This window comes from Numida meleagris, chromosome 6 (genome assembly GCF_002078875.1).
Source record: "Numida meleagris isolate 19003 breed g44 Domestic line chromosome 6, NumMel1.0, whole genome shotgun sequence".
Classification (NCBI taxonomy): domain Eukaryota; kingdom Metazoa; phylum Chordata; class Aves; order Galliformes; family Numididae; genus Numida; species Numida meleagris.
The window spans coordinates 4,977,341-4,991,397 of NC_034414.1; the positions used below are offsets into that span (position 1 = coordinate 4,977,341).

Consider the following 14,057-nt stretch of genomic DNA (forward strand, 5'->3'; position numbering starts at 1 on the left):
ACTCGTTTGTTTTCTTCAGTCTTCCCTCCCCCCAGTATAACGCACCCCCTTTTCCACTGTATTTATTTTCCTCATCCCAAAACAGTCACTATCCGTACTTGCAACAGTAATACTTCCTGCTACATTTTGGGGGAAGTTGTATCTAAATCATTTTACTTTTTCAAGTTAACATCTTCAAGAGATTTTTTCCTGTTCTCCGTACGAACAGGGCCTAGCAAAAGGGACTCTAGTCTTGAATAATCCCTGGCTTCTACTAAACCACACGTTTTAAAGAACTAATGGGAAAACTACCCTACGTAATGGCTCAGTTAAGCAAGTGAGAAAAATACCAGTTAAATAGATCTAGTCTGGCCACACAGAGGAGTACATCGGTGGGCAACTGAGATTATTTTCTAATACGAGAGGTGGAGCGTGGGAAGAATAAAAAATGCATGCAGTTTTGATAGGTAATTTCAAGAAGTATGTGGCATTTGAGAGATAGAAAAAGAAAGAAAGACAGAAAAAAAAGTACAGCCTGTGCTGACATGTTCTGTAACAGGGTCCAGGTGGTAAATTGGTCACAGGTGATGCTGATCTGAGACCCTGATCAAGGGAACCTGCTGAGCCTTGCAGAAGTCTCTTGTTTTATGCACTTGGGCTGAAATGAGTAGCTATTCCTAGTTTTCTAGCTTTGTACTCGTAAATAGTTTTTTACTCTTTTCCTTATCTGATCTTGGTGTAAGAGAAATATGAAACATAAAGTCAAGTCTAATACACTTTTTAAAAACATTAAACAAACAAACAGTACTTGCTTACAGATATGTCAAAGCTTAGAAAAAGAAGTGGTTTTGTTTTTTTCCTTTTTATTTTTAACATTATAACCTTTAACTGTAACTACTGGCAATGTTCTCTGATTCTACCCAGTAAACACACTCAAACCTCACACACATACAAACTCCCTCGATTCAACTTACAAGCAGATGAAGAGCTTGACAGATTCAATAGGCTTTGTTCCTGCTTATAATCCTTCTGAAGTAATGCCTCAACTTTTTTTCACAGCTAATATCTCAATAGTCTGTCTGATTAGACTTTCCATACTCTTACCACAGATCAAACAATCAGCATGTGGGAGCTCAAAACTCCAGTTCTGCACTCGCAAAACTGATGCCAGGGAGCGGTTATTACACTTCAATGACTTTATTGACTCCAAATGATTAAGCCAAGCGCGACTGACAAAGCTTTACTGACCACTTCTATTTATAACATAGCACCATTCCATACACATTCATAGTTACGTGTGGTTCTTGCATGAAGCAATTCTTCACTGCCTTATAAGACTTGGGGGGCTTTTACAGTAAGGGGAAGTTATCCTTCCATATGTGTTCATAACGCCTTTTAGAAATTTCTCACAGATTCTTGGCTTGGGGGGCAGTGATAGAACTTTGTTGAAAAGCTGCAATTTGTTTTTAATTTTCTCCGTTTGGATTAACGTATACTGCCATCGTGTGGGCAGAAATAATAATAAAAAAAATTAGTGAAGGATTCTTGTCTTGAAAGTCTCACCTTTATTTTAAAACATTTTCCTTGCTGCCTATATCAGCACTAGCTCATGATAATTGAAACTGAAGGAACAGCAAGAATTATATTTATATATATTTTTTTGTGTGTGTCTATTTCTGATGCCAAATGACAAAATGGGGGCAGTGCTCAGTACTCAGTGGAGGGACACTAAAGCTACGCTGCATGTGGGCAGCATTCTGATTAGTACAAGTGGCAAATATCCTAGCTTCAACACAGGGCTTCACCTTCTCTCTTACACTCTTGACTGAATGTCCAGAGAAGTCACCCTGGGCTGAAGATCAGAGGGACTAGATATTAAGAGTTAAGAAACAAAAGGTTAAAAAGTAGCAGTATAAACACACCGTGTATTCGTGACTGCTAATATTGCCCATTTTTCAGCTCACGCACAGGACTTGAGAAATCTGTCATGCGGTTTAATCAGCTACTTTCTACTTGTCGTGCCTGCTAACTATAGGGTTACCCTCTTCCCTGGACATTGCCAGACTATATTTACCACTTTCAGCATCAAAAACTGCAGAGCTGTTACAAGATGTCCAGAGAATAAAGGATGAAGAGGATAAGAATGACCACCCACAAGCACAAGTTCTGAGCCATATCAGTGAGAAAAAGGAGGAAGTTGAAAGGTCAAATTGTCTACATTTGAATGGACTAGTGCTATTTAAAATATATTTAAGACTTGTACATTTTTTAAAATAACATGAGCGTTGGTACTGCTAAATATTCCAGGCCCCGTACTCAAGAAAGAACATCCCTAAATTCTAGGAATTATCTCAAAATAGTAGCAGTTTTCATGTTTGGTCGCTGTACAAAAATGGCAAGCAGAGAGGTTTGAAATCAGTCTATTAAATATAGCTCATCAAAAATAGTACTTCAATCTTCTCTAAAGTACTAAAATGTCAAAGTTAAGGCTGAGTTTGCCAGCTTCATGGATGTATCTGCATAGCCATTATAAGCTGTTTCTCAGGCTTGGTCACATGGAACCAATTAGTGGCATCTGCCTTCACAATGAGTAGCACTGTACTCCAGAAGGGTCCCACTGAGTAAGTTGCTACTCATACTGAGCTGAGTACATCAGGATCTAACAATTAGTAGAATATAAATAATACATTGATTCCCCCATCATGGCAGCTTACCAAGGAAAATGCCTCAAAAGCCATGAAATATGATTCTTATTCAAGAATCTTAGCTATTGCAGAAAATAAGCTCTCACTTCATCTAAACAGCAGGAGTCCTGAGCCTCTATGATACAATATCACTGTATAAACAAAATAATATCTATTGTAACCAGCTTACTAACTAATATGCATGCTCTGCCCGTAACATGATAACAGGCTTAGTGCCACACAGGTGTTTTTTGAGAAATCAGAGTTCATCGATATGACTGAAAGATTTCCCTCCTCATTTAGATGCAATGCCTACAGTAGTTTTTTTGTTTCAAAACACCTTTTAATAACCACTTTGTTAGCAAATATAGATTCTAAAGTCTTGATTAGTCTGTACAACAGTTTCATTATTAAGCTTTCCAAATATTTTTATATGGAACTAACTTTTCAGTCATCTTCTGTGTGTTATTTCCCTCCAGTATTAAAATTAAATCTGTTCCTACGGCAACTTTCTAACACAGTTAGTTAGGTACTTCACAACTTGTCACATCACAGCCTGGTATTTTATGAGTTAGAGGTAGATGTCAAAGATTAATTTATTTCAGGTGTACTTGTTAATAACGCTTTCAATTAAATATAATTTTTTCAGATTAAGATCAGGTTACTTTTCCTGTTCATTAGGAGTAGCAGCATTGTCCTCTGATTTGCCTTTAGATACAAGCTTGATGATCTAGTTTACCGAAGAAGAAATTTTGTACAAGGGCTGCTCTGAAAGTAATGCCTCCTATTTTATTATGTTGGCCTACGACACCAGAGGCAGAGGGTGGTGGTATGGCAGTCGGGGTTGAACTTTCCCGCCAATATTCCATTACATTTTGTTGTCATCTGACAGATGGCAGCAGAGGGACAGACTGACAAAACGGCTTTTGACATGGAAGTGTGGATGAAGCAGAGGTGTGTCACTGAATTCCTCCATGTGGAACAAATGGCACCCATTGATTCACTGATGCTTACTGAACATTTACGGAGACCAAACAGTGGATGTGAGCACAGCGAGGGGTGCATGGTGCATTTCAGCAGTTGCAACAGCAGTGTGAAAGGCAAGCCACGTTCTGGATGGCCATGCAGATATTTATCAGCGCAGCACGCAGGTTTTTGTTCATCGCTGGCAAAAATGCATAGCTAATGATAGCGACTATGTTGAAGAACTGTATTTTGTAGCTAAGAATTTCTCTATCCAACAGTGTTATTGTGTTCTTTTGGCCAGATGGCCTCACCTCCACCCCTGCAAAGGTGATGGAACAGCTTGTTCTGGATGCCATCTCCAAGCAATTGGAAGAGAAGATTATCAGGAGCAGTCAGCGTGGATTCACCAAGGGGAAATCACACTCCACCGACCTGGTAGCCTTCTATAATATTGTCACTAGCTAAGTAGACGGAAGGAGAACAATAGATGTTGTAGATATTGTGTACCTTGACTTCACCAAGGCATGAAAGGCTGAGCGACCTGGGTCTGTTCAGCCTTGAGAAAAGAAGACTGAGAGGTGATCTTATTAATGTTTATAAATATCTTATCTATATCTATAAATATCTTAAGTGTGGGAGTCAAAGGGAGACAGCCAACCTCTTTTCAGTGGTCTGTGGGGACAGGACAAGGAGAAATGGCCATAAACTTGAGCATACGAAGTTCCGCACCAACCGCATGCACCAGCAGCGTGCCCTTGTGGCCTAGAAGGCCAATGGCATCCTGGGGTGCATTTAAAAGAGAGCGGCCAGCAGCTCAAGGGAGGTGATCCTCCCCCATGAACTCTGCCCTTACGAGGCCACATCCAGAATACTGCGCCAAGTTCTGGGCTCCCCAGTTCAGAAAAGACAATGATCTCCTGGAAAGAGTCCAGCAGAGGGTGACAAAGACGATAAAGGGCCTGGAGCATCTCCCACACAAGGAAAGGCTGTGAGACCTGGGACTGTTCAGCTTAGAGAAGACTGAGAGGGGATCTGATCAGTGTTTATAAACACCTCAAGTGCAGGAGCCAGTTGGATGAGGCCAGACTCCTTTCAGTGGTGTGTCGTGATAGGACATGGAGGAATGGCCAAAAACTGGAACGCATGAAGTTCCGCACAAATATACGGAAGAACTTCTTTATAGTGAAGATGACAGAACAATGGAAGAGGCTGCCCAGAGATGTTGTGGAGTCTCCTTCTTTGGAGATATTCAAAACCTGTCTAGGCTCCTACCTCTGCAATCTACCGTAGGGAATGTGCTTCAGCAGGTGGGTTGGACTCAATGATCTCTAGAGGCCCCTTCCAACCCTTGCGAGTCTGTGATCTGTTGCAGTTTCCATGAGAATAAATAGGAGGTATTATTTTCAAAGTGACCTACATAGATTAATACCAAACCAGAATGACCAGCTTATTGCAAAAGCATAACAGGAAAGAAGTAATAAGGAGAGATGTAGACAACATGAGGAGTCTGACTTTAAAGTAACAGTTACATCAAATAGAGTGACAAATCATCTATCTCCAATACATTATATTGTTTCACAACATACCCATCACCAAGACCAATGGCTCAAGGTTGACAGAAAATTGAGGGCTCCTCCCAGCTGATGGATCAAGCATATGTACAACACAATAAAAAGAAATGGAGATAAAGAGAACAGCATTTATTTCATCCATTCCTTTCAGATGAATTCTGTATTAGTATATTTCATCAGCACGCTCACATTCTCCAGCAGAAACTATCTTGATAAAACTTGTTCAAACTACAGTGATGCTGGAGGGAGTCTAAAATATGTTGTTACCTTACCATTCCTTGTATAATTTCTATAATACAGAAACTTAAGAAGCTCCTCCAACTTGCAGCAGAAGGAGCTCAAGCTGTAGGTGAATATATACTGCATTCTCACACCAACAGACTTTTATCCCATGTTTCTAAAAAAAGTTTAAATTGATAACTATATTTCTACGTTGAAAGACTACAGAAAATTATTTTGCAGTTTCAGTGAGATTCATTCTTTGAAGTTACTTTCAAGAACGTATGACCAGATAGGTTGTTAGCTATTCAGCAATTTCATCACAAAAAACACTATAATATCTGATCTCTTACACACTTTTGAACAGGTACGTCGCTAAGACCTGGGAAAAAGTGCTACAACCTCAAAACAACTCTACAAACACACAGAGAAGCACCAAATGCTCAGTATTCCTCAGATAACTGGTAACTAGATCAGACACATAACAAAGAAAAAGTAACTATACAGACCCTTTTTCTACATTAAGAACTTTCCATGAAATAGCAAATAGTCTGCAAGAGATCAAAGAGGCTTGGCTTGAGTATCTTATCTCTCATTCTACTCAGAAATCTAGCTTAGATTGTAATGATGCTATTAAGAGTCACTAAAAGCATTCATTCATTTCAAAATCAGACCACAACACGCAACAACGGCAGGACAAAATTCTGATACCAGCTAATCAAAGCTAATAATGTATTTTCCCTTTTTCCCCGTAATAAACCAGCTAAGTTTCCATTCCTGTCCCTTGACCCTCCTAGATCTGGGCCTGTATTTCACATAGCATTGCTCAGAGCTGTCTGGCCAGTTCTAGTTAATGAGCAGACCTGGCTGAAAAGCAGGAACAAGCAAGAGGATTCACTGCAGCTGTGGGAACTACAAAAGCAGTTCAGCTGAAGCTCTAGCTACAGTTCAAATCGGGCTGAGGCTGCACCTTTTCTGTGGCTTACAACTAAGACATTCAGCAGGAAATTTTTCCACGCTTTCTGGTAAGCAGGGAGTTAATACTTTACGATCTATACATGCCTTAACTCTGAGCCACAGAGTTTAAAAGCTTGCCATGTGATCGCTTCCACAAGACTCCGAGCTCCAGGTAGAACGTTTCGCTTCTCCTCCAGCCATTTATGGTGTTGTATCTAGGGCATCCTACGGGGCAGACTTTAGACCGAAAGCTGGGTTAAATAACATTCACCAAACTCACAGTGGGATGAGTATTGTGATAAAGGCAGGTAGATTTGATAGCTTAACTGTTCAAAAAGCATAAAATTAGACATTGCTATTCCTAGTGCATGCTTTAGGGATGTTTCAAAGATAGGTAGGTGTTCTCAGGTCCGAAACTTTCTGCGGTAAAACTAATCCTCTGAAACCTTAGCTAGACAAACAGATCCTGAGGCTGTAGTAGATTCTTGCAAATACATTAAGAGTTGCTAAGATACGGAAGCATGGCTGTTAATGAAATACACATCCATTCTCCACTCTCAATTGCTCCAGAATCCTGTACTTAACACCCTCTTAATCCCTACCAACTTGAGTCTCATTGATTAATACGTTTCCTGGTGTGACAGATGAGAATCACGGGTGCTTGCGTTACAAACAATTAAGAACTATACTGAGCTGTACACACATGAGGGTAAAACTGAAAAGACTGATGAAGAAGCCATTTTTACCCACGATTTTTTTGAAGTCTCTGCCTGAATGATAAGGTTAATTCTAAGAAAACATGTCATACCAGGTCTTCTGAAATCAGACTTATGTGACTGTAGCCAACAAATAACTTTTGAAAATTTGCCATTTATTGGTTATTGTTGGTTATTGTTGTTGTTACTACTAGAAGTCAAGATGTAAGGACTGTCAACAAAACATGAACCAAATTCCACTGGGGTGTATTTGAATATAAACAATATACGCACAGATACATAGAAAAACTGCTTAAAACCTAGAGATTTGACCAAAGCCTTAAAATCTGTACATACCACTAGAGGGTGTACAAGGCTACTCTGTTCTATCTGCTCTCTCTGTGCTTACACTGACTCTCACAAGGCTCTGAGTTCATTTGTAACACTGTTAATGAAATCTTAAAGCTCACGCTCCAAAAGAATTAGATTCATATGGACAGCGCTAGTTCAAAATCAGGCACACAGCCAAACGTGTCTTTCTGATCAGAATATCCAACGTGGTATGAGTTAAGTTTTGCCTGTGGCTGCTGTTCTGTGTGTTTTGGCTTTTATATTGTTTCTCAGTGAAGAAGCCATCCAAGCTAGAACATCTTAGTTAGCACAATCCTTTGCAAACTTCTTAAATCAAAAGGAAAATTCTGAGATCTGCTCTGAATTTCCTCCTTTATCAAGCATCCATGAGGTATCTAAGAATAGTGTTAACTATTTATCCGTATTCACATGCTCATTGACTTCTTCAAAAATTTCTAATAAATTTTAAAGGTAAGATTTCCTTCTACGGAAGTTGTGTTACATTTTTCCATACTGAGTCACTGTTATTTAAGTGTTTACTAATTAATTCCATTTTTTTTATTACAGCTTCATATCTTTTCACACTGTATAAATCTGTAGCTTTTCAAGCTCCTTCAGTTCCTCAAATCCTTGTTAAAAGTCAGCATAATCATTTCACTATTATGCTAATACCTACTCCTTTAAGCAGCCTCAAAGAAAAATGAGCACAAAAACAGAAGAAGCAGTTTCATATTTGATTACCTCATCAGTCTGATGTGTAAGTCATTGGTCTCACCAATTTTTTTATGGTCATTTCATCAATTTGTCCTTAAGACATCTCCCACTCATCCTTCAAATGAGAACTGCTCCTGTGCCTGTAAATGATAATTCTAATGAAACCGCTTAAAATATTTTAACTGGTTATACCTGTGAGGGTATGCAGAAACTGTACGTTAACTTTGGCAAGAGTTACCCTACTTGAGTTCTCCCTTCGCAATTTCTTCACAATAAAACAACTCTTCCTCGCTGAATACAACTGACTTGTGTCCCCACTTGCAGACAAAAGCCAATTTAAGACCGTGTTCAATGGCTGTCTGCAATCGTACCTACAATTTGTAGTATTTCATGAGGTTAAGGATCACAACCATCCAAAAAGTACAAACATTTTTCTTTTTTCATGGCTGACTTGTTGCAGAGCCCTACTGTTACCACCGTGTTTGTTACTCCTGTGAGTGATAACAGTTTATCATAAGAGCAGACGTTATAACCATTCAATTTATTTTGCAGCCCGTTACAGATGCTTTTCAGTCAACTGACAGATCTTTTAGATTTCTTTCTTCTTTTTTTTTTTAGTATTTGCATCTCCTGGGCTATTAATTTCTCTAATCACATTCAGCCTTTGATCAAGCTGTAAGTATAACTCTGCTTAGTTAAAATACTTAGTGTTTGTACAGCAAAACATTACTCTCACTCCCTTCTTTTGCCAGGCATTGTTATGAATGGTTTGTGGTTAATGGCTTTTACACTTATAAACCATAAAAAGGAGGAGATAGGTCTTCTTAGGTACTTAAAATCCCAGTGCCTTAAGCCTCCATCCATCGTGAGTCACTGTTTAACCCCGTTACAGTTTGGCATCATAGGCTTCCCTCGTTGCCTCAGTGGTCAAGTACAACTCCTAGCTGTTCTCCAGCCCGTTTACTGCACTGTCTCCTCAAATCTTTCAGGTCTGAACAGGCACCAAGTCTCACCTCAGGCACATAGAAATTGTTGTATTAATTATAATCACATAGTGTAAAATATTTACTGATGGCAGCCTAGACCCTTAGGGCAGTTTCACTTGGGTACTTCTGTCTCAAGTGACTTTTTTCTTTCATACTGCTGGCAAATTCATTTATCCCAGGATGAGTTTGGAAACAGCATCTACACATATAGACAGTAATCCTTCATTTGTCTACGTTTTTGGCAATCATTTAATGGGATAGCGTACCTGAAACAAAGGAAGTGTTTTCATCATCTTGCTTTTAGGTGTTTATCTTGCAGTGAATGTCAGGAGAAGCGCACCGATTCTTTTCAGTGATTGAGATGTGACTCGTATTAACATTTTCACTTTTACAGTACAGTCTGAGAAGGAAGAGAGGCAAAGCAACATAATTACATATCAACTGATGAAATATAAGATTCTCAAAGTAAAACATCCTATACATTCAAGTTTTAGAAAGGAATATCTTCTGTCTTAATTTCCTATCCTTAATATTGTGTACAATTACCTCTTGGATAGAGAGAAAGACATAAGTTCTTAACACGTCGGAATGGCACGATGGGCTACAGAAGGCAGTTTCCAGAGAAATATGAATACAGCATTTTACACATGTTGAAGGTTATTATCTAATACATTACAAATAGAAACAAACAAACTGGTTGTAATTAAATACAATCTTCATCTCATTAGGATTATTTAATCTTAAGGAAAAAAAAATTCTCGGAAATCTACCTCCAGAGTAACATTTCTGAAGACTGTAAGCCCATGGCAAAGTGAAGTCCTCACAAAGTATGAGTTAAGTATGCCTGCTTGGAGCAGAAGTCTGTACTTAGGAAATACAAAGAAGCAGAGTGTAAAATCTGAGCTTTAGAAGATACACCGAATTAATGATTAACGCTGAACTAGCTGTAACATTTAAAATACTGTAAAAAATTGAGAGCTCAAAAAAATCATCAGGTAAATCAAGGGAGTTATTTCAGTTTGATTGGGAATGCAGATTAGATAGCGACAGGTCAACACGAAAACATTAACATAAAAGAGTTTGTGAGAAATTCCCAGGGAAAAAGAAACAGTACATTGAGCTGGTGGACAAAAGAATTAGTTACATGACAACAATTGTGATCAAATGGAACGACGTGTCCTGGCTTGAGTCAATGTTTTGCTTCTAGTTTCTCAGAACAATTACCGTTTTATCACCACAGGGATTAACATAGGAGCTTCAGGGTTACGTGTGCTTAATTGAGCTGATGTATAGCTTGTACTGTAATGTTTCCTCATGGTAAAATAAAAAAAAAAAGTTCTCTGATGCATCCCTTTAATTGGTCATATCGTGAAATACTTTTTAAAAACTATCTATCCATTAGAGTCATGTGAAGTAACAGCAGGCAGGCTAAAGTTTTGTTAAGAACGGAGATACTTCCAAATTTGGTTTAACATCATGACGCCTTTCTCTCACACCATCATTTGAATGCGGAGTAACTATTTACACCTGAATGATGAGCCTCTGAAAAACAGATCTATCACGGAAAGTATTACAGACTGTTAATTGCAGCGCTGTTCACAGCAGTAACATAAATCACACAAATGTGAATTACTACTTTCAAAATGAAAAGACAGACATTTTTGATGCTTTTTTTTCAGATTAATTTACGACTAATGTCAAAGTTTTCTGACAGCTAAGTTGTACGGAAAAATAAATGTGGTGGTTATGATCAATTATGGAGTTACTAGTAGACAGTAGCTCACAGAAAATAAACATTCCTTGATGATAAAATGAACTGTTGGCATTTATAAACAAACTTGTTTTCTTTACACCTCAAATGGAGAAGGGTTGGATAAGAATGATCTCAGCTTGAACAGCCTATTAACTTTTTGATCTTTTACTTCACTTTGTTTTTTCTCCCATCCTGGTAGTAGGGCTTAACCTTTATTTTCTATACACTTTATTCGCTGAACATCTTTTTTATCTCAACTCCTACACTAACGACAAATAGTCAGTGTACCTCTATGAAATATAGATGAGGTTAATGCTTGCACCTGCCACCTTAATTAGGTCAGAAATAAATGATCAACTATGAAGAGCGTGGTCTTTGGATGACTTTACTGATATTTGAAGAATGCCTTAACGTAGATACTAAAAAAATTAAGAAAAACCAGTCCATTGCTTCTCCTTTGTCCCAGTACTGGCAAGTGATTCTGAGTACTAATTGCACATTTATCATTTCTAAAATTCAAATGTGTCTTAAATACAACATAACACCTAAAAAGTTATTGACATTTTGAAAACTGAGACCCAGAGACTTGTGAATACTTTGTCTTAAAACTACTTGATACCCTAGAGCATTTCAGCATTAATCCCTAGACATTCTAACTTCCTTACAGTAAACAAAATAGAACAATAACTTTTATTACCATTTTTAATGAACTATGGAATCTTTTTCTTCTTAAAAAAAAAAAAAGGCTTTGAACTTTTAATTTAGTGATTATCTAAATTATGATTGTGAATATAATTATGGAATGCTACACCATAGGATTTCAGAGCTTTGTAATTCAAGCAAAAATTTGAAAGTGGAACATTAAGACTTCACAGAACTATGTTTGCATCTTCCTATTTTTAATTCATATTTGAAAAGATCAGTAGTATCTAACAGTACATCTTGAGAGCAAGATGTGCCTCTAAAATATTTTTGTAAATATAATGTGATTTTTATATTATCATATACAGCAATCTCATTAGCATCAAAATCTAGGATATAAGATGTGAAATATTTATATATAAGGGGTGGGTTGACCCCAGCCAAACACCCACACAGTTGCTTACTCACTCCTCTCTCCTACAGGATGTGGAGAAAATAGAAGGAAGGCAAGAAAACTCAGGGATAGATATAACAACAGTTTAATAGGTGAAATACAAGCTGTGCACACAAGCAAAGCTTAAAAAGGAATTTATTCGCTACCTCTTATTGGCAGGCAGATGTTTAACCAGTTCCTGGAAAGCAGGGTTTCAGCAGACACTGCTGCTACTTGGGAAGACAAACACTTCCTTCCCCTGAACTTTCATTGCTGCACACACTGCCATATGGCATTGGAATATTCCTTTGGCCGGTTTGGGTCAGCTGTCCCGGCTGTGTCCCCTCCCAATCTCTTGCCTGTCCCCAGCCTACTCACTAGTAGTGGAGCAGAGTAGGGAAAAAATGGGCTGCTATGGAGAAAACTGACTCCATTCCAGATAGACCCAGTACAACATATTCATAACCATGCCTGTACTTGTTCATGTTTATTGTTGCAAATTTCTACTGAGTTTTTTTTTTTTTCATTTTTCTTGTAGAATTTCTAAAAGGCTTTGCAGAAAGCTTTCTCCTTTTGCATTCCATTCTTGAGAGCCCTTGCCTCTATCCATCTTTCTTCCCCTATCCTTACCCCATGCTATGTAGCAAGTTTTTCTCTTCAAATAAGGGGTGAAGACATTTGTATAACAATGCTTTCTGACTTCTGTTCTCCCCATAGGAAAAGGAAAAATGGAAGATCAACAGTTTTGAAGAGAAATCTTGAGCAATGAAGGGAAGGCACTAATCAGTTACAAGGACACAGAACACCACGAGTTCATAAGGCGGTTGTTTCCTGACACCTAATCCTTTGTGAGACTCGCACCTTGGAAAACTGGGATGGATCCTCAGGCAGTGAATTGTTTAATTTAAATGCTCACAGTAGTTCTTATTTGCATGGTTCTCCAACAGGCTTTCTTACAGTTTCACTCTGGGATATATTCCTCATGGTACAACATTATGTCAGTATTGAACAGAGCTAAACAGCATCTCCCAGAATCCTTTGGGAGTCTTCTGTTCCCACTCTGTGATCGAACAAATTATCTACATCATACTGAATTTCATCTAGGCTTTGTTTCCAGAGTTTGCTTGTGAAATTCTTCAGTGAAAGCTGTCAAATACCTATGAAAAATGCCTATAATTCACAGCTCTTATTTTTTCACTTTCCAAAGCAAACCCAGCTGCCCTTCTCCAGCCCATCAGTCCCTCAAGAACCTCAACAAGTAATTATATAGAAAATTATTAGTATTCTGGGGATTTCACCAGCCTTTTTTTTTTTTCCTAAGTATCCTGCAGTGAAAACTCCTAAACACTTGCTCCACAAACACATCCCTACATGCAATTGTTCAGACGGAAGTAGGAAACGACTTGCTGCACAGAAATTTATCGTACAAAATCTAATTCCTGAAGGCTTAAAGAGAAACAAACTTTTTTGTTATTAAGCCGACATGTAAGTTTTCTTATTTATTAAACTTGTACTTACGTTATTTTAATAAGTAATTTAATAAAATAACACATTCACTACAGAAGAAATTTCCACAATACTCATGTGGTGCTGACAAATTTTGTAATTTTCAGTGTCTCAGAAAGCTCCTAAGTATAAAATAATTTGTGATATGTTTCCAATTAGTTTTGTGATAACTCAACAATTTAGCCTTTTTTTTTCTTATTTCACCACCCATTTAAATGAGATAAACATGCAACTTCGAGGTGAAAACTAACTTATCCGTCCTATGAATCAAACTGTAACAGAATACAAAAAGAAACTTAAATTATGGCAAGCTCAAGTTGGCAAATAAATTTATGTATTTTTATACGTTGGCTAAACACAGCCCCGAGAACAGTGAAAAATATGCATTTGCTTTCTGTTTTGATAAAGTCTGAGAATAGGTTTGTATGGGAACTGCTGAGTCATGGCCTGAACCACTGATTGAGCACCTGGAGGAAAGACCCAGTCAGCCCTGGGAGCACAGGTGAAGGCAATTCACCTGTGCAACCAGAAGGGGTGGAGCCTGGCTCCACCCCTCTTAGGCCTCATTTAAGGGCTGACTGTCCCTGAGGAAGGATCTCTG

The 14,057-nt window shown here is 38.2% G+C and overlaps 1 protein-coding gene across 25 annotated transcripts in view; it reads right to left on the reverse strand.

Moving 5' to 3' along the window:
- KCNA4 (potassium voltage-gated channel subfamily A member 4) overlaps positions 1 to 14,057 on the reverse strand; it is a 307,754-nt gene that overhangs the window by 31,053 nt on the left and 262,644 nt on the right. For 22 of the 25 annotated variants that reach the window (XR_002440479.1, XR_002440499.1, XR_002440501.1 and 19 more), the window contains 2 exons: positions 9,389 to 9,522; positions 8,164 to 8,276 (listed from right to left, as the gene is read on the reverse strand). The gene's annotated coding sequence lies outside the window, so the exon portion shown is untranslated. Of the gene's footprint in view, positions 1 to 3,680; positions 6,614 to 8,163; positions 8,277 to 9,388; positions 9,523 to 14,057 lie in introns of those variants that run through there. The other 3 variants (XR_002440498.1, XR_002440503.1, XR_002440495.1) reach the window with 2 other exon arrangements.